The sequence below is a fragment of the Hoplias malabaricus genome, chromosome 2 (genome assembly GCF_029633855.1).
Source record: "Hoplias malabaricus isolate fHopMal1 chromosome 2, fHopMal1.hap1, whole genome shotgun sequence".
Classification (NCBI taxonomy): Eukaryota; Metazoa; Chordata; class Actinopteri; order Characiformes; family Erythrinidae; genus Hoplias; species Hoplias malabaricus.
This window is the reverse complement of record NC_089801.1, coordinates 45,054,306-45,074,646: the sequence shown is the minus strand read 5'-3', so window position 1 is coordinate 45,074,646 and position 20,341 is coordinate 45,054,306. Positions and strand designations below refer to the sequence as shown.

The 20,341-nt window shown below is 41.2% G+C and overlaps 1 pseudogene; it reads right to left on the bottom strand.

Annotated features, from left to right (window-relative positions):
- LOC136686211 (scavenger receptor cysteine-rich type 1 protein M130-like) overlaps window positions 1-20,341 on the bottom strand; it is a 51,684-nt pseudogene that overhangs the window by 19,757 nt on the left and 11,586 nt on the right.

The following is a 20,341-nucleotide window of genomic DNA, read 5'->3' as shown; positions in this document are numbered from 1 at the left end:
CGAAGACCTCGTTTAATCAGGTCCTGAGCTGCCTCATCTGCACTCCTATAGATCTGGAATCTGGAATGAATTCCCAATGAATTCACATCTTAGTATTGGGTGTCTGGAAGCGGATCCCATTCTCCTTTAAAGCTGCTTTGGTGGGCCCATAAGCCTTATGCTTCTCCATGATGTCTGCCGCGTAGTCATTATCGAAGTAAATTCGTTTACCATCAATTTCAACTATCTGCTGCCACATTTTCCTTAGAACCAACTCTAACATGAAACTGCAGGAAGTTCACTATTGATCTGGGAGATGAGGCTATAGCCGGCTTTGGAATCAATGCTCTGTGTGCCCTCTGAATTTGGAGCTCAACCTCATCAGGCAGGTCAATTTGACTTTTGATTAACTCACTTAAAAATTATGTGACCGATTTCCCTTCTCTTCCTTCTGGAACTCCATAAAGGAGTAGGTTATTTCTTCTAGAGCGGCTCTCCAGGTCAACTATCTTATCCTGCATCTCCTTGTTCTTTCTAAGCACCGTTAGCAGAGTATCTTTCAACTCAAGGCAGACTGATTCCATGTCTGATATCCACGTTTGACCCTCCGTAATCCTTACGTTTTGGCAGCTCTCTCAAAACTTCCTCTTTAAACAAAAAGGAGGCTATCTTTAACGGTTTTCTTTACTTCAGTTTTGAATTCACTTAAATCCAGTCTTATATCCTGTTTAATGCCTTTTACCTCTTCATGAAGCAGCACTAAACCTTTGAGCAGTGCATCTTGGCTTGACCAGAGGAGATTGGCCAGAGGAGGATGGGTCACCCCTTGTGAGCCTTGGTTCCTCCCAAGGTTTCTTCCTCAGCTGGGGGAGTTTTTCCTTGCCACTGTCGCCCCTGGCTTGCTCACTTGAGGGTTTTACATTTGTCTTTACATTTCATGTCAAATCTTGTCTTACTGGAATTCTGTGAAGCTGCTTTGTGACAACATCAGTTGTGAAAAGCGCTATATAAATAAATTTGATTTGATTTGATTTGATTTGGCTGTCGCTAGCTTCTGCGTTAACTTTACCCAAAGCTGTTGCTTCACCGTCACCATCTTCCCCGTGCTCGGCTTTCTCACTCACATCCGAGTTTCCTCCGGTGTTGTACATCTTTTTGTCACTCTTATGATTCTTTGGTAGTTTCCCTCCCTTCATTCTCAAGTTAAAACAACTTAGTATAATTTTATTTTGATAGGAGGTATTTTTCAAATACTACGACTACAGCGTTGAAAAAAGAAAAAAAAATTCAGAGATTAAAGTCACAATTCTGAGAATATTCTCTGAATAATTCTGAGAATATTCTCAGAAATTATACAGACTAGTGATCGACTGTTATATCAGCCAGCTGATTAACCGGGCTGATTTTTGGCATTTTTTTAACATAATCGGCATCGGCCGATATATTAGCGCAGGAGGCTGATATTTACACAATGAAAGTAGACCCCTGGAGACACAATTAAAAAAAAAAAAGTAATGGGACTCATGAACTCTTCAGTTTATAGTCACTAACATTTTTTTCAAAAATAAGACAAGCGCCTTATTTCAGGATCTCTAAATGGTTTCTTTTAAAAATTTGAAGGGTTTTCTGTAAAAATAAATCATGATAATGCCTCTAGTTTATTCACTGCCTGAGGAATGGGAATATCGGCTTTACATATCGGCCATCAGCCACTACTGCTGTCTAAATATCGGTAATCAAAAAAACCCATATCGGTCGATCATTAATACAGAACTTTTTTACTCAATTATTCCAAAATTTTTCTCTGAATTATTCCAAGATTTTTTCACATAATTATTCCAAGAATTTTATTCTTGGAATCTTGTTTTTTTTTTTTCTCAATGCAGTGGCCCTAAAACGCCGTCGTAAAATACAGACTATGAGGAGCTCTCTTATGTGTATCTGTCTCAACACAGAGCCATCACGTAACTCCCTCGCATGTGGGTGTCTTAAGTATGAACAGTAAATAAATTTCATATTTTAAATTGTAGAATCAGGGCGGCACGGTGGTGCAGCATGTAGTGTCGCAGTCACACAGCTCCAGGGACCTGGAGGTTGTGGGTTTGATTCCCGGGTGACTGTCATGTGAGGAGTTGGTGTGTTCTCCCCGTGTCCGCGTGGGTTTCCTCCGGGTGCTCCGGTTTCCTCCCACAGTCCAAAAACACACATTGGTAGGTGGATTGGTGACTCAAAAATGTCCGTAGGTGTGAGTGAATGTGTGTGTTGCCCTGTGATGGACTGGCTCCAGGGTGTGTTCCTGCCTTGCGCCCAATGATTCCAGGTATGCTCTGGACCCACCGCGACCCTGAACTGGATAAGCGGTTACAGATAATGAATAAAAAAAATTGTAGAATCAATCATCCAGTCAATCAAATCAAAAGGGGGCCACTATGTGAATGAAGCTAAGAAGTGGTGAGAGTTGAAAATTTCCAGATCTTTAATTTTTATTTTTTAACATGTCAGGAATGAAACAAATATAAACAATTATTAGGAGATTGTGGTATTTGCTCTGAAACACAACAGGAGGAAGACGTGTTTGATTTTGGTGAACTGTGATCTTCAAAACATTCCAGCTTTCTTCCACAAAAGATGCTATGATGTAGTTTAGAGTGTGGACTGCTGGGAAATGTAGCTGTGACATTTAGTCACTAAAAAAGCAGGCAAAAATTCCCATTTTTCCAAATCCCCTGTGTCCTCTTATTCAAGACCCCCAGGGTAAAAGAGTCTTATTATTCAAGTCTGACTTAGAATCTTCAGTCAAATGAATGGTGTGTTAATGATAATTTTACATGGATTGCTGTTTACGTGATGATTGACAGTAGTTTACCTGAACAGATGACTCCTGCATCAAAAACATGATCACAGTCATGTTTACCCCATCCTCGTGATCTACAGTTCTTCAGTGTAGACTCTGATCCACTACAGTCTGCATCATCCATCCAGATTGGTCCTGATCCTGCTCCAAAGTGAGCGCTACCCAGTGCATCTACAGCCTCCCCACAGTTCAGCTCTTTACACACCACTGCAGCATCATTCATATCCCAGTCATCACCACACACTGTCCCCCACTGTCCTCTATGAAGAACCTCCACTCTCCCAGCACAGGGACTGTCTCCATCCACCAACCTCACACTGTCTGTACAACACAGAGAGAGAGAGAGAGAGAGAGAGAGAGAGAGAGAGAGAGAGAGCGAGAGAAAGAGAGAGAGCATAATATTTAATTAGAAATGAACATGAAGTGCAGATATTACACTATTACTATTACACTATACACTATTACAGATAGTACACCAACATTATGAGGAAGATTCTGAGAAAAGATAGAATGGCACAGTCAGATCACATGTATTATCCCTAAAATGAAACTTTTCAGAAGAAAGCAAGGACATTACTAACTTAAGTTTTGAAAAAACTAATATAGTCAATTTGAAATGTTGTTCTTGGTCATTCTTCATGAAATTTTCACATAAAACAAAACAGCTCGGCAGATCATCTCACAATCTAAAATATGTCAGAAATGAGATACAAGGTTTTGCTTACCAGCACACACCAGTCCCACATCATTATCATTAGTGCAGTTGTGTCTGGGTGAAGATGATGTTGGACAGAAGTAAATCTGAGATTCGTTTCCTCTACACTGAAGCTCCTCTGACCACACCTGGATCTCCCCTCGGCCAAAAGCAGCTGCTTCCAGCACCTCCACAGGATGCCCACAGTCCAGCTCTCTACACACAACCTCTGCATCCTGCTGATCAAAGCCAGCATCACACACTGTGGACCAGGTCTCTCCATGAAGCACCTCCACTCTCCCAGAGCAGGGAGAACCACCAATCAGCCGAACTCCTAAAATATCAAACGTGACAATAGAAATCATACAAATGCAATTTGATTAACTTCTGTGACATTTTACAAATAAAATCTGCATCTTAATTTAGAAAGCTTGCAAATGTTTGAATACCCCTGGTGAAATGACACTTTTTAAACTGAGCATAAGGACAAGTTCTTTGCATATTTCTACACATTTAATCAACTTTTACGGTTAACTGCTGAATATATTACACTGTAAAAGAACATTTAAAATATATACTGTGCAAAATATATGGCACATTATTTATTTTAGATTTGTGTCTGTATTATAAAGGTAAATATACAGACTCAGTCCAAAAAATTAGAATACCATGGAAAAGTCTTCATAATTCCATTCAAAAAGTTAAACTTTCATAGATTATAGATGCAGGGCCCACAATTTAAACAATTTCAAGTATTTATTTGTTTATTTTCACATAATTAAATAATATAATTATTAAATAAATAAAATTAGTATACTGTGGAGAAATCAGCCCAAACTACTTTTGACTTTAACTACTAATTTTGACTCAGATGAGCTCAGCGTCCACACCGTTTAAAGCACTGTGAAACTGCGGGAATAATTGCGAGGAAAGCCGCGTCTTTACCAGTGATAAGAAGCTGATTCTGAACAAGTTGAGCGCGTTGTAGTGCATATTTATTCAATGACATGTACACACAACAGTATATATTTGATCACTTATTTTTTTACATTTTAGGGGAAGCTGAGCTTCCCTTGCAGTCTTAGAGCAATCACCACTGATATATATATATATATATATATTCCCAGAGAACATCATATTCAGAGTTCAGAATTTTTGTGGGGAACTTAGCAAGGATGGGAGGTTGGTAGAAGAATTTATTGAAGAAGTGGAAAGGGTTCTCAGAACCAGAGAGCAGTCACAAGATGAGCAGGTTGATTTCTTAATTTCATTGTTAAAAGGGTCAAACCCAATGACATTTTCAACTTCTTACATGATGCGTTTGGGAAGAAGCGCAATGCTTCTCAACTCTTCTAGACATTCTATCATCGGAGACAGACAGACGGTGAAAACCTCAGAGAATTCTCTCATGCTTTATCACAAATTTTGAAATTAGTCACAAAACAGCCTCCTGATGCACTGTCCAATGAAAAAACTATTCTCAGAGATCAGTTCATTGAGGGATTGAGGGATGCATCTCTTAGGAGAGAACTTTGTAAGAAAAAACCTGAGTCAAGTCTTCTTAACGTTCGTAATGAGGCTATGTTGTGTTCACTGGAAGATAAGTCCTATGGCCCCAGAGTGTTTAGGCATAGGCAGGTGCATTCAGAAATCACTGATGAGGCAGGCTCCTCAGCCATCACCACTCAGAATGAGCATGCAACTACTTTAGAAGGTATACTTAAAGTAGTATCACAACAAGAGAGGTGGATAGCAGAACAAGATCAAGTAATCTCTGAACTTACAAAAGCTGTCAGGAAATTAGCAACACCTGAGGTCCGACAGAGTGTCTGCCGCACTGAGAGCAGAGCTAGAACTTCACCAACGTTTACAGAAGATGGACAGCCCATATGCTTTATGTGCAATAGGGTGGGTCATATTGCAAAGAAATGTACACAGAAGAGTGATGGGAAAGTGAAAAAGCCTTTGGAGAGGTCACAGCTCAGGGAAATGGAAGCCCTTCGTTGCTATGAGCCAAGCAAAGTGAGGGGATGCTGTAGGCTCATCTAAAGTCAGTCCATTGCGGTGCAGGCTACTACAGGGTGCAGTGGGGAAAATGTCCAGTCATAGAGTTGAGGATCAGGGCTGTGCCAGCATCCTGTTTATTGGATACTGGTAGCCAGGTTAGTACAATTACTGAAAGGTTTTTCAGAGATTGTTTGACTGGTGAAGAGAAAGATGTACTTTCTACATCAGGATGGTTAAAAATTACTGGGAAAATAACGAAATAAAAATTTTAACGTATTTTAATCGCACTTTGCACCATGGAAAGTTTCTCAGTGCATGAGTTCCAGGCATGCAGATTATAACGAATGTGATGAACATGATGGAGATGACAGAAGAGACTACGCTGGTGGATGGGAAATTTAAATACAAGAAACTTCCAGATCGAAGTACAAACAAAAATGTTGTTATTTGCACTTTATGCAGGAAGGAGTTTGCTTATCACAGGAGCACGTCCACCGTTTGTTACCACCTCAACGCAAAACATGTTGGGGCTAGCACGCAGGTCAGTAATGTACAGTACAGTGAACCCTCGTTTTTCACGGGGGATGCATTCCAAGACCACCCGCGAAAAACGAATTTCCGTGAAGTAGAGGAAAGATATTGTTTTTTATCTATTTAACGAGTATTTGGACGTTTAAAACCCTCCCTGTACTGTTAACAACCTACCCTTTGCATTAAACAGTCATTCTATAATGTTTTTCAGCTGGAACTACATGTGATATCCTACCAGTTTCTTTAATGGAGTAATTCCTAAGCTGTGATTTAGCGTAAGTAAATTTCACTCGGATGTGGACATGAACAATACATGTACTGTACGTAAAAAATACTTGTAAATGATATATTTTGTCACTTACAGGCCTAGTCTAATACATGTAAATAATAAAAAAGCCCCCTTGAAAAAAACCACAAAGTAGCGAGGGATTATTGTAATGCAAACAGTGTCACCAGTCAACACTCGACCACATGTCGGGTTCACATTGTAGCGTAGTAACAGTATTTGAGTGAGTTATGTTTTATAGTGATCATCACTTATAATTATTATTATTATTGTTATTACTGAATTTAGATGACAACAATATTAATAATTTATCAGAGATTGAAATACTGTCAACGCTAGGGATGAGTTCTCAGGATTTTCAGACTCTCAGGAATAAACTCCACACACTGTATTATTTCAAATAATGGAAAAACTTTATTAAGAGGAATGATAATAAGTTGATAAACATAGCATAATCATCAAAATCTCACGGAATCAACGCAGGTGAAACCAGTTCGAATTTAATAATTAGCTAGGCTATATGACTTGTGAATACTAGGTGTTGCTAAATTATTTAATTAGTGTATAAATTTATCAAGAGACTTAATTCGGCATCAGCTTCTGAGAATGAGGAATTTACTTGCTTGCTTACTCTGGTCATTATTATAACCAAGCCGATGGGTCCAGCAGATTTCAATCTCCGTCCTTCCAGTTCTTGACTTGTCACAGCTGAAGGTAGGCTTGTGAGGGAGGAGATTCCTCCAGGATGAGTCAGCCACTTTTGGCGTCCTTAGACGGTGTGACGTCAGTCGGGGGATACCCTTCACAGAGAACTTCTGGCCTGGTTGGCTTTTCCTGGAGTGAGGGAGAAAGTTGCAAGGAAGTGCACTGTTTTCCTCTGATCCTCAGAAGCGATGTACTCCGAAGTAAATAACTAATACTAATTTCAGCGGTGGCTCTTATTCTGGCCAAAATAAGTTTCACCTGCTTTGATCAGTCGTAAAATTAACATTGGATTGGGCTACAAAAACGAACACAAATAAAAAATTTAAAGTTCAAGATTACTGACAATTAATCGACGTTTTTACTCTTTTAGTTTCTGTATTGCAATGCTAACTGACACAAGGCGTCCCCTGTTAGTTCACATGAAGATCTGTCTTCTTTTAAGAGTCTTTTGGAAGAGTCAGCTTCGTCAGCGTAGAGAGAAACAAAGAAAAACAAGAGACAAGAGCGTCAAGAGAACAAGGACATAAGAGAGAGTAAGAAGAGTAAGTGTAGGGAGTGTGTAACTCCTTTTTCATAGGTGGCGCGGTCATGCCCATTTGGGAGGTCGCCGTCCTCTGATTGGTTCCTGGTTTTGGGGAGTCCACGTGACCGTCTCAAGTTCCAGAGAAAGAAAAAGATCACTTATGTTTTGGGCGAATATATAACCTCAATGAATTAATACTTCATACATACTTGAATATAGCATAATGAGTATACTGGAGTATTTTTATCAAATATATATATATATATATATATATATATATATATATATATATATATATATATATATATATTGAGTATAGTATCAACTATTCTAGATGTTAGAGATTAATTAATTTTTCTAAATTGAGAGAGGAAATTATCTTCATGATTAAAACATTAATTCACATCACTCGGTTAGTTAGTAGACAGTCACCTGAGAATAACAGAGGATAACATTAATAACACATTGCATAATACATTCTTAGTTTCAGCAGAAACATATGCATCCGAGATGATTCTCTTTTGAGGGAGAGGGAGAAGGTGATTAGGATGGCATACGATTTTGCAAATGTCCACTTGGGGGCACTGTTGGTCCACGCTGTTTGTCTGGTTTGAACTGCATCGCGAGGTCACCATTAGCCAGTCCCGGGGCCATCTGCTGAATTTGCGATAAGATAAGCTGTTCGACAGTCCGACGCTGAGGGTGATAAAGATGCTTGTGGTCCTGGGGTCTTCCCCCTGAGTGAGTTTATTTTCCCATTTCCAAGGCTCTGGTGAGTGATATTTTAGGTTTATTAGTCATCTGGTCATCATAAAGTTTGAAGAGGACCACTCAGTGTCATCCTGGGGGTCACTGCAAAGTGTTCTGCTTAGCTTTCTGGCTATCAGATATAGGTGTGTGCATGAGTGTGTGTGTGTGTGTGTGTGTGTGTGTGCGCGTGGGGGTGCGTAGTCTTTCAGCACGCACACTCTGTGGAATGCAGGTCCTTTCCTCTCCTTTTATATAAAAGAGAATGGAGAGTCAGAGAATTAATTTTTCATTTTCTTCATCCATTCTCCACTACAACATTTAGAAACAAAATGTCAAAGTACATGTCAGGCAAATTGACCAATTCACTGGTAGTAGACTGGTGGGAAAATAAACAAGATTTTGAATTTAAGCTTATGTTCGTTGATTCATTCATCAACTAAACTTAAATGAATATTTCTCATGCTAAATACTGAAATTTGATTGAAATGTGATTCATTTCGATTAATTAATTACAAAGCTTCTAATTAATTTGATTAATTTTTTTAATCAAGTCCCACCCCTAGTTTAAACATACCATATCTTGGGTATCTGGAACTAGATGTGGAAACTATGGCGGTAACTCTGCCAGATTGTGGTTTTCTTGTAGATACTCAGAACAATTCATCTGTTCCAGAGAGGCTTGAAGTGTTGTTTAAGTGACTACAGGAAACTGGTTTGAAGGTCAAACTGCAAAAATGCAGTTTCCTTCAGCCTGAGGTGTGTTTCATTGGCCATCAGGTGTCAGCAAATGGTGTTGGGACGGACCCAAGTAAGGTAGCGGCTGTGAAAAATAGAGAGGTTCCTCAGACGGTCTTGTAGCTACTTGTACAAAAGACTATTAATTTACATGTTCTCATGCTTCAAGTTTAGTATGCATGTAGTTAAGTTTTGTATGTAGTTATTTTTTCCGCCACTAGGTGGCTACCCAAATGCAACAATGTATAACTAACAAATGTATGCAAAAAACGTGGTTCAGAGAGGCATGAAACGGTCTTCATTTGGTCGTTCTCGTTGGTAGTGTGCGTCCATTGAACGTGAGTGACATTATTTTTGCTTTATCTTTTGTTGTTAAAGACCGAGGTTGTATAGGACCGAGATATATATATTTTCACTGGGTTTTGTCGAGTGTTTTAAGTAATTTGGGGAAAGTAGCTGCTAGCTACTAGCTTTACCTAATTGATATATGTAAACCTGTATGTGACGCAGTACGTTATGATTCGGTCTTAGCCTCGTGACAAGCATTTAATGATGTTTATTTATTATAGACATTTTATGTTGTATTTGTAATAAGGAGATTTGTAGATCAGTATTTCTAATTGTATTTGTTTATTATCTCTGTATAGAATACCACACTCACTTCTATTTACATGTGGAGACCTGTACCTGATTAATATTAATGGACAAGTCAAATTAAAGAGAATTTCAAGATAAATCCTGGACCTGAATAATATCTCCATTATCTCAACTCACCTGAACATATATAATTGTTGTCCTGACCCGACCCCTGAAGTGATTGTTAATATATATACAAACCAGTTACAGTCATTAATACAAAATTGGTCCTTCGAGCCGGATACAAACAACCACTTCAGTCAATATGTCCAGGCCACATGAGAGAGATATCAGAGACGTAGACCGGCCAAAGAGATCAAGGCATATACCATCCTACCTCCAGGACTATGAAGTCAGTTACAACCCAAGGTGCCTCGTTTCTGACGAACAGCAGGTATCTTCATCTGAAGTGATCAGATATCTCCACAGCATGAGAGATGAAAATGATCAGTTACGCAGAGATGTCCAGCGTCTTACAGACATGATCCAAAAATCTCCTAGACAGGCCTCACAACATCATTTACCGTCCAAACGGGGAGATGAGAATACATCCAATGCACCAGCACATACAAGTAAGCCGACGCCATCTAGTGGTCATAAAGGCCCACGTCTGCTGGTAAGTGCTCCACCTGTGTGTAGTGATGCCCTTCCATCTCCACAATGCCACTGTGATTCTGTGGAAGACCTCGCTTGCCGCTTGCAGGAAGCAGGATTAATCACTAAAGATGAAATTTCGCCAGCAACATCTAGAAGCTCATCTCCCTGCTCCCAAGCCAAAATGCTAGATTTAGACATTGATTACTGTCCAGAGAAGGATCCGTCACGTCACAAGGACTGTAAGACACGTAGTAAAGCTTGTGTTAATTCACGTGATAGTCATTACGTCAAGTATCGTCCCAAAATTGATGACGAACACAATCGCTATGATAAGCCCTATCACTGTGATGACAGATATTACCGCTCTTACAGCATCTCTACACCTAATCCAAGTCATCCATATTATGGTGATGATTATAGTCTGACTAAGCCCTATCGAATAAATAGTCCAAGAGCTCTCCGTGATGGCTGCTACTATGGGCATGAGAAAGGATACTCTTCTGATTACAGATTTCATCCTGATGACTCTTATTCATCTCATTATGGATATGACAGAGATAGATATAAAGGAGGCAGATATTCATCTGACCAACAATATTATTACTCACACTGTGATCCGTCCTATGGTAAAACCCCAGCTCTAGATTCCTATCGTGGTCCCAAACCAACTATCCCTGACTTTACATCCGAGGATCCACGAGAATTTGCTAGATTGAAACTAGCTCTGGACAACTTACTTCCGTATGATGCTTCAGAGAGCTTTAAGTTTCAAATACTCATGGACCATCTCAAGTGTGAAGAGGCATTACTTATAGCTGACTCATACACTAACAGTCCACTCCCATTTACTGACACTATAAGGGCACTCACAGAGATGTATGGTCAACCGCAGCAACTGGCATTGAAGAGGATTTCAAATCTGATGGATGGACCTAATATCCGAACTGGGGATATTAAAGCCTTTAAGTCATTCGCCCTTCAAGTTCGCGCATTAGTGGGGATGCTGCAACAACTTGGAAGCCAAGGATGGACAGAATTGAGGTGTGGCTCACATGTATCTCGCCTATTAGTCAAGTTGCCACATGATCTAAGAGCAAACTTTTACAGATTTGTGAATCCCATCACCACTCCAGTTCCAACCCTGCTTCATCTGGCGGATTGGCTTGAGTATGAGATACGAGTTCAAGTTAGCGGTGACCAGCAAAACAGTACCTTTGTTAGAGAGAGACAAGCTCTGTTTAAGAGTCGTCGTCCCGACTATAAGTCACAAAGATCTACTGCTGTTTTACTCGGTAGTGAATCCTGTCATTCAAAGGTAAAAGGGGATAAGGAGCCAACTGTGAAAGAAGTCATCCAATACAAGCCAAAGAAATACTGTCCTTTCTGTAATACTGAGCAACATTATTTGAATCAGTGCCGCAATTTCAAGCTCTTGTCAGTAGAGCAGAAGACAGAGTGGATTAAATCAAACAGTCGATGTTGGCGATGTGGCCGAGAACATCAGGCAGCCAAGTGCAACCTCAAAGCCAAGTGCAAACAGTGCGAGAGGAAGCATTTGGATATCCTGCATGAGGTCAATATCGGCCAAAATCCTACAGCGATTGGGAAACCCCAAGCACCTGAGCCAAGCACATGCCTTACTAGTTCTGTGTCAGAGACTCTGTACATTGATCGTCCAGCTAATAGCCACCAAGTGTTACTCAAGTTGATTCGTGTCCTCCTTCAGAGCGGCCCAAATGTACTTGAGACCTATGCAATATTGGATGATGGGTCAGAGCGCACAATACTGCTACATGATGCTACAGTTCATCTTGGTCTTCAAGGGAAACCTGAAGATCTCACACTCTGCACAGTGCGTCAAGAACTCTGTACCATCAGTGGAGCCACTGTTTCCTTCTCAGTTGCTCCCGTATCACAACCTAACAAGTCATATCAAATCAACAAAGCCTTTACAGCTAAAGAATTGAATCTAGCATGTCATACATACCCAGTCGAAGCTCTGCAGGAAAAGTACCGCCATCTCAGAGACATTCCACTGCCAGCCATTAAAGGGGCCCAACCATTACTGCTTATTGGGTCAGATTACCCACATTTAGTGACTCCAGTGGAACCAGTACGTCTTGGTCCACCCGGTGGACCTGCAGCTGTTCACACTAGACTAGGATGGACTTTACAAGGCCCTACAAGTCTATTACGCCACCAGCTGTCCACACAGCAGTGTCTCTTCACTACCTGCCGGTCCCCAGAAGCTGAGCTCCTAAGTCATGTGGAAAGGTTGTGGCAGCTAGATACGCTGCCTTACAGGAGTGAGCGGTTGATCACTAGATCGAGACAGGATGCCGAGGCAGTCCGCATATTAGAGGAAAAGACCACCAGAGTAATGGTGAATGGTGTGAACAGGTATAGAACTCCATTGTTATGGAAACAGAACCTTCCCCCTCTCCATGCATCTGAAGAAGCAGTTCTGTCGCAGCTGCGTGGGATGGAGAGAAGGCTAGTTAGAGACCCAGAGAAAGCTGCTATCTATTCCAAAGAAATCCACAAGCTTATTGACGCTGGTTACGTCCAAGCCATATCATCATCCAGAGCCAAAGAGAGCAATTATTCCTGGTTCATTCCACATCACCTTGTTCAACACAATGGGAAGTACCGAATAGTCTTTAATTGCTCCTTTAATTTCAATGGGCAGAGTCTCAATGATCACCTCCTTCCTGGACCCACGCTAGGAGCCAGCCTTTTGGGAGTCCTACTTAGGTTCCGAGAATACCCTGTAGCCATCAGCAGCGACGTGAGGGGAATGTTTCATCAGGTCCGCCTGCTGGATGAGGACAAACCCTTCCTTCGCTTTCTGTGGCGAGATGTTAATGTAGACCAGGATCCTACCATCTACGAGTGGCAAGTGCTTCCATTCGGCACAACATGCAGTCCATGTTGTGCTACCTTTGCACTACAGACTCATGTCCAGAGGCACACTGCTCAAGAAGAGGATGCTCGCTTGTCAGTAGAACGTTGCTTCTACGTTGATAATTGTTTGCAGAGCCTCCATTCAGAAGATCAAGCCAAGCAGCTGGTGAGTCGATTGCAGACATTATTCCTTGAAGGTGGATTTGAGCTCAGAGAATGGGCCACCAATGTCCCTGCTGTCATTGAAAATCTGCCCAAAAGCTCGAGGTCAGAGAGCAGCACACTCTGGTTCACACAACAGAAGGTTGATCCTCAAGAGTGCACACTCGGACTATTATGGCAGTGTAAGTCAGACACAATTCGTTATAAGCAGCACCACAGTGAATGCCTCAAACTGACTATGCGCAACATCTACCGCCTTCTTGCTCAACAATACGATCCTCTGGGATATATTATTCCATACACAACCAGAGCCAAGATCATTGTACAGCGACTCTGGGACAAGAAGAGAGGTTGGGATGATCCCAATCTCCCTGAAGATCTGATTCAAGCTTGGAAATCTTGGGAAGAAGAACTTCCTCAATTGTCCCAGATCACATTGCCCAGGTGCTATACTGACCACAACACATACTGTAGTACCACCACTCAAACTATTCATGTGTTCTGTGACGCTTCTGAACGCGCTTACGGATCTGTGGCGTATTTGCGCACTGACGGTGGTAACGGACAAGTTCAAGTGGCATTCTTAGCGGCCAGATCCAGAGTTGCGCCAAGGAAGCAACTATCCATTCCTAGACTAGAGTTGTGTGGCGCTTTAACCGGAGCACAGTTAGCTTCAGTGTTGCTCAAAGAACTCACCATCCAGATCCGAGAGGTAGTATATTGGACAGATTCTACTACAGTACTTAATTGGATCCAATCCGAATCTTGCAGATTTAAAGTGTTTGTAGGCACAAGAGTCTCAGAGATACAAGAGTTATCAGACACCAGAGCTTGGCACTACGTTGACTCAGCCTCTAACCCAGCAGACGATATCACGAGAGGGAAGACACTATCTCAGCTCAGTGGAGTGAGTCGCTGGAGCAATGGACCTTCTTTTCTGCTGCATTCATCTGACCATTGGCCTGAGACACCATCTGCCCAAGTCACAGAAGAAACAGAGGAGCTAAGGAGTACCGTCTTTTGTGGCTTGACAACTAGTGCAACAGATCCAGCTATTCCTGAAGTACAGCAGTTTAATACCTTCAAAGAGCTACTAGAAGTTACTATGCGAGCGCGACAAGGGGCTCCCTGTGACACCTCTCCCACTGCTGATGACTATCACAACACTGAGTTGGCACTCCTCAGACATGCACAGATTGAGAGCTTCCCTGAAGAGGTGACATTACTCAAAGCCGGTAAGGCGCTCCCGTCGACCAGTAGATTGATTACGCTAACCCCTGAATATGATCAGACGTCAGGTTTAATCCGGGTTGGAGGTAGGCTCCGCAGATGCGACAGCTTAAGTCCAGCTGTGCTGCATCCCATTCTCCTTTCCTCCTCTCACCCAGTCTCCAAGTTACTGATTCAGCATTATGACAATCAGCTGCACCATCCTGGAGCAGAGCGTGTTTTTGCAGAGCTGCGCAGAAAATACTGGCTATTAAGAGGCAGAGAGGCAGTCAAGAATCACCAGCGTAACTGTATTGATTGCAGAAAATGGAGAGGCAGCCCACAAGTCCCAAGAATGGCAGATTTACCTCCGTCCAGTTTACGTCTTTTCCGACCCGCTTTCTATTCAACAGGAGTTGACTGTTTTGGCCCTATGTTTGTAAAGATAGGAAGACGCACTGAAAAGAGATGGGGCATTTTATATAAGTGCCTTACAACTAGAGCTATCCATCTTGATCTGTTACCAAACATGGATACAGACTCCTTTCTTATGTCACTCAGACGTTTCATAGCTCGCAGAGGAAAACCCTATGAGATCCTCTCAGACCAGGGCACTAATTTCAAAGGAGGAAGCAGGGAGCTACAAGAAGCCTTTAATGCAATTGAACCTGCAGTTAAAACCCAACTTGCTTCTCAACAGATTCACTTTCGGTTTAATCCCCCCAATGCTCCCCATTTTGGTGGGTCATGGGAGCGAGAGGTGAGATCTGTTAAGAATGCCCTCCGCACCACTTTAGGAGCTCAGACAGTGCCAGAAGAGGTATTAAGGACAGTCCTTATCGAAGTAGAGGGAATACTCAACTCTAGGCCTCTGGGATACATTTCTTCTGACCTTGCTGACCCAGACCCAGTCACACCCAACTGCTTGTTGATGGGGCGGCCAGACTCCTCCCTTCCACAAGTGGTCTATCCTGATTCTGAGCTGTTAAGTCAAAAAAGGTGGCGTCATTCTCAAGTATTAGCGGATCACTTCTGGAAGCACTACATCCACTATTTTCTACCCAGCTTACAGATCCGACAGAAATGGCAGACTGAGAAAGATAATATCGCTGTAGGCACTGTAGTGCTCATTATTGATCATCAAGCACCAAGAGCCCTCTGGCAAGTAGGAACAGTGAAGAGCGTCATACCTGGATCAGATGGACGTGTGAGAACAGCTGTGGTTCAAGTAAAGAACCAGACCTACACACGCCCAGTTGTTCGGCTCATCAAACTGTCAGCCTTACCTCAAGATAATACAGTCAACTAGTGGTCAAATTTGCCCACCAAATTTGGGGGCGGCTGTACAAAAGACTATTAATTTACATGTTCTCATGCTTCAAGTTTAGTATGCATGTAGTTAAGTTTTGTATGTAGTTATTTTTTCCGCCACTAGGTGGCTACCCAAATGCAACAATGTATAACTAACAAATGTATGCAAAAAACGTGGTTCAGAGAGGCATGAAACGGTCTTCATTTGGTCGTTCTCGTTGGTAGTGTGCGTCCATTGAACGTGAGTGACATTATTTTTGCTTTATCTTTTGTTGTTAAAGACCGAGGTTGTATAGGACCGAGATATATATATTTTCACTGGGTTTTGTCGAGTGTTTTAAGTAATTTGGGGAAAGTAGCTGCTAGCTACTAGCTTTACCTAATTGATATATGTAAACCTGTATGTGACGCAGTACGTTATGATTCGGTCTTAGCCTCGTGACAAGCATTTAATGATGTTTATTTATTATAGACATTTTATGTTGTATTTGTAATAAGGAGATTTGTAGATCAGTATTTCTAATTGTATTTGTTTATTATCTCTGTATAGAATACCACACTCACTTCTATTTACATGTGGAGACCTGTACCTGATTAATATTAATGGACAAGTCAAATTAAAGAGAATTTCAAGATAAATCCTGGACCTGAATAATATCTCCATTATCTCAACTCACCTGAACATATATAATTGTTGTCCTGACCCGACCCCTGAAGTGATTGTTAATATATATACAAACCAGTTACAGTCATTAATACACTACTAATGGGATCAGGGTTTTGTAGCTACTACAGGCGATTTATTCAAGGATTTTCTAAAGTGGCGGGTGCCTTACATGATTTGGTAAATTCCTGTATAAGGAATGCAAGACGTTTCAAGACAAATGTGATGTTGCGTTCATTGTGGAATGACGAGTGTCAGGATGTTTTTGAGCAGCTGAAAGAGAAGCTCACCACTGCTCCTGTGTTGGGGTTTGCAGATTTTACACACCCTTTTATACTGGAGACTGACACCAGCCATAAAGGCCTTGGTGCTATACTGTATCAGCAGCAAGATAACACTAAAAGGGTTATTGCCTATGCCAGCCGATGGCTCTGTAACGCTGAGAAGAATGACCGCAACTACAGCAGTATGAAGCTTGAGCTTCTGGCCTTATAATGGGCCATAGCTGAAAAGTTCAGGGGTTTCTTGCTGGGCTCAAAGTTTGTGGTTTTCACCAACAATAATCCCCTCTGTCATCTTCATATGGCTAAATTAGGAGCTATAGAACAGAGGTGGCTAGTGCAGTTGTCTGTTTTTGATTTTGAGGTGAAGTATTGACCTGGGTACAGTGCTGATGCTCTCTCCCGACAGGAATTTGCAGGGGAGCTTGAAACGGATCTTGATGGAGATCCTGATGAAGATTTACTTGGTGGTGTGGCTATCTGTAACTTTGTAAGGCAAGGAACTTCTCTAGCTCCAGAGCTCATCTCAGCTGGAATTGAGTGTTGTAGAATACGGCAGATACGGACCAGATGTGGACCAGAGTTTACTGAAACCAGTGATACACAAGGCTGCAGAACTGCATTCCCTGGTTATTCAATTAAACAGAAGTCAGTTTTAGAAATCTGACTCTTCTCTCGAGAGGTTTAGGGGTTTTTGGGAGAGAGGTGAGAAGCCTAGTCATAGGGAGTGAGTAGGGCTGAGTAGAGTGGTCAGGAGAATCCTAAAGCAGTGGAGATACATTCAAGAGAGGAATGGGTTGCTGCACCTTGTTATAGATGACCCTCATCATGGGGAATGTTGGCAGTTGCTCATACCTGGTTGTTTGAGAGACCAGGTGTTAGAATGTGTGCATGATCAGATGGGGCACCAAGGTATTGAGCGGACACTGAGTTTATTGAGACAACATTGTTTCTGGGTGGGCATGTCTGAAGAAGTTGAGGCATGGGTGAATGGGTGTCAGAGGTGCATTCTCACCAAAATGCCGCAGCCAAAGATCCAGGCTCCTGTAAAGACCTTTTTGGCCTCTAGGCCTCTTGAGGTAATGGCAGTGGATTGCACTGTGCTGGAACCAGTTTCTGATGGCCGTGAAAATTTCCTGGTGGTTATGGACATTTTCAGTAAATTCACACAGGCATTTGCCACTAAGGACTGAAAAGCAGATACTCCTGCAAAAGTGCTACTTAAAGAGTGGTTTATGAAATATGGAATTCCAGAGAGAATTCACTCCGGGTTGAAATTTTGAAAGCAAAGTCGTTGCTGAGTTGTGTAAGCTGTATGGAGTTAAAAAGTCACAAACCACTCCTTATAGGCCTCAGGGAAATGCACAGTGTGAGTGATATAATCAAACTTTACACGACTTGCTTTGCACCCTCCCTCCAGAAAAGAAAAAAACCGTTGGCCTGAGTATCTGCCTGAATTGGTTTATGTATTGGTTATGGCAATGTGACACCAAATTCTACCATAGGGTGTTCACCTTATTATTTGCTTTTTGGAGTGCAGCCACATTTGCCCGTGGATGCACTTTTGGCTTGTGAAAACTGCATAGACAGTAGGAAGGTTTGGCTTGCTGTGCATCAGGAGAGACTTGGGGTGGCACATGAACGCGCAAAAGAATATTCGGAGCAGAAAGCGGCGGAAAGGATCTCTTTGCAAAATGAGAGAGTGTTTTGTCCCCCATTGGTGTAGGGCAAGTGGTGTACCTTTGTCACCAACCCCCTGGCAGAAATAAGATCCAAGATGCTTGGAGTCCTTATCTGTATAGAGTAGTTGGCATTCAGGGTACTACACATACTGTAGAACCTGTGGAGTGTGATCAGATTAAACAAGTACATAGGACAGAACTGCGTCCATGCGAAACTCCAGTTCCCAAGCCAAGGAATAACAAAGGAGTCATTTTGGCTGTTGCGCCAAACTCTGAATCACTATATGATTTTTCAGATAGGGACTTGGTGTTAGTTGAAGAGGTCAATATACATAATCCTCCTCCCACATCAAATGTGAATGTAGAGGCTGAAAGGGAGGGTACAAGGGTTGTTGCTGACACTGAGGTTACAAGTGTATGGGAGGCTGAACCAGCAGCCAGTGATTCTCACGTTTTAGGTTTGGAAACTAGTACTCCTGTTCCGGACATAAGAAAGAGCAAGTGGGTTTTGTTCTTTTCACTGTTTTGTATTTCTTTGTTTTACAGTTGTAAATCATTGCTGTATTTATTTTGCCAGTCATTTTGAACTTTAATTATTTGAACTGTATTCTTTCAAATAAAAGTGTGCTCTATGAGGTTATAATCAATACCTAACTGTACTTACAGCATTTAGAAAGAAAATAAGCAAGCAAAGCAAGAACGTTACTTTTTCTTTAAGTGACAAGCAAATAAAGAGCCCCAAAGTATTGTGTATGATGTGTTACCTATCTCACCGCACCACATATAGGTATTTTCTGTAAAATATAGCAGAACATTTCAAATATTCACTGTGCAAAATATATGGCACATTATTTATTTTAGATTTGTGTCTGTATTATAAAGGTAAATATTAGGGGTGGGACTTAAAAAAATAAATCAATTTAATTAGAAGCTTTGTAATTAATTAATCAAAATTGATCACATTTTAATCACATTTCAATATTTAGCATGAGAAATATTGATTTAAGTTTAGTTGATGAATGAATTAATGAACATAAGCTTAAATTCAAAATCTTGTTTATTTTCCCACCAGTCTACTACCAGTGAATTGGTTATTTTGTCTGACGTGGACTTTGACATTTTGTTTCTGAATGTGAACCCGACATGTGGTCGAGTGTTGACTGGCGACACTGTTGCATTACAGTAATCCCTCACTACTTTTTTTCAAGGGGGATACATGTATGTACAGTACATGTATTGTTCATGTCCACATCTGAGTGAAATATACTTATGCTAAATCACACGCTAGCCCCAACATGTTTTGTGTTGAGGTGGTAACAAACGTTGGACGTGCTCCTGTGATAAGCAAACTCCTTCCTGCATAAAGTGCAAATAACAACATTTTTGTTTGTACTTCGATCTGGAAGTTTCTTGTATTTAAATTTCCCATCCACCAGCGTAGTCTCTTCCGTCATCTCCATCAAGTTCATCACATTGTGTGTATATAATCTGTATGCCTGGAACTCATGCACTGAGAAACTTTCCATGGTGCAAAGTGCGATTAAAATGCATTAAAATGTTTATTTCGTTATTTTCCCAGTAATGAATTAATTAAAATTAACGCGTTAATGTCCCACCACTAGTAAATATATATAAATTATGCACTAACGTGTGCAGGAAAATAAACGCTGTGTTCTCTGTTGGGAATGTTTAAAATAATTTACCCAGAAACTTAACAAAATCTGAGGATATGACTAAGTATATTTAAACTAGTGCATATTACTTTTATATAAATATTTTTGTAAAATATAGCTTAATAAAGGTTAATAAAATTGCTTCTAACCAGCAAAAA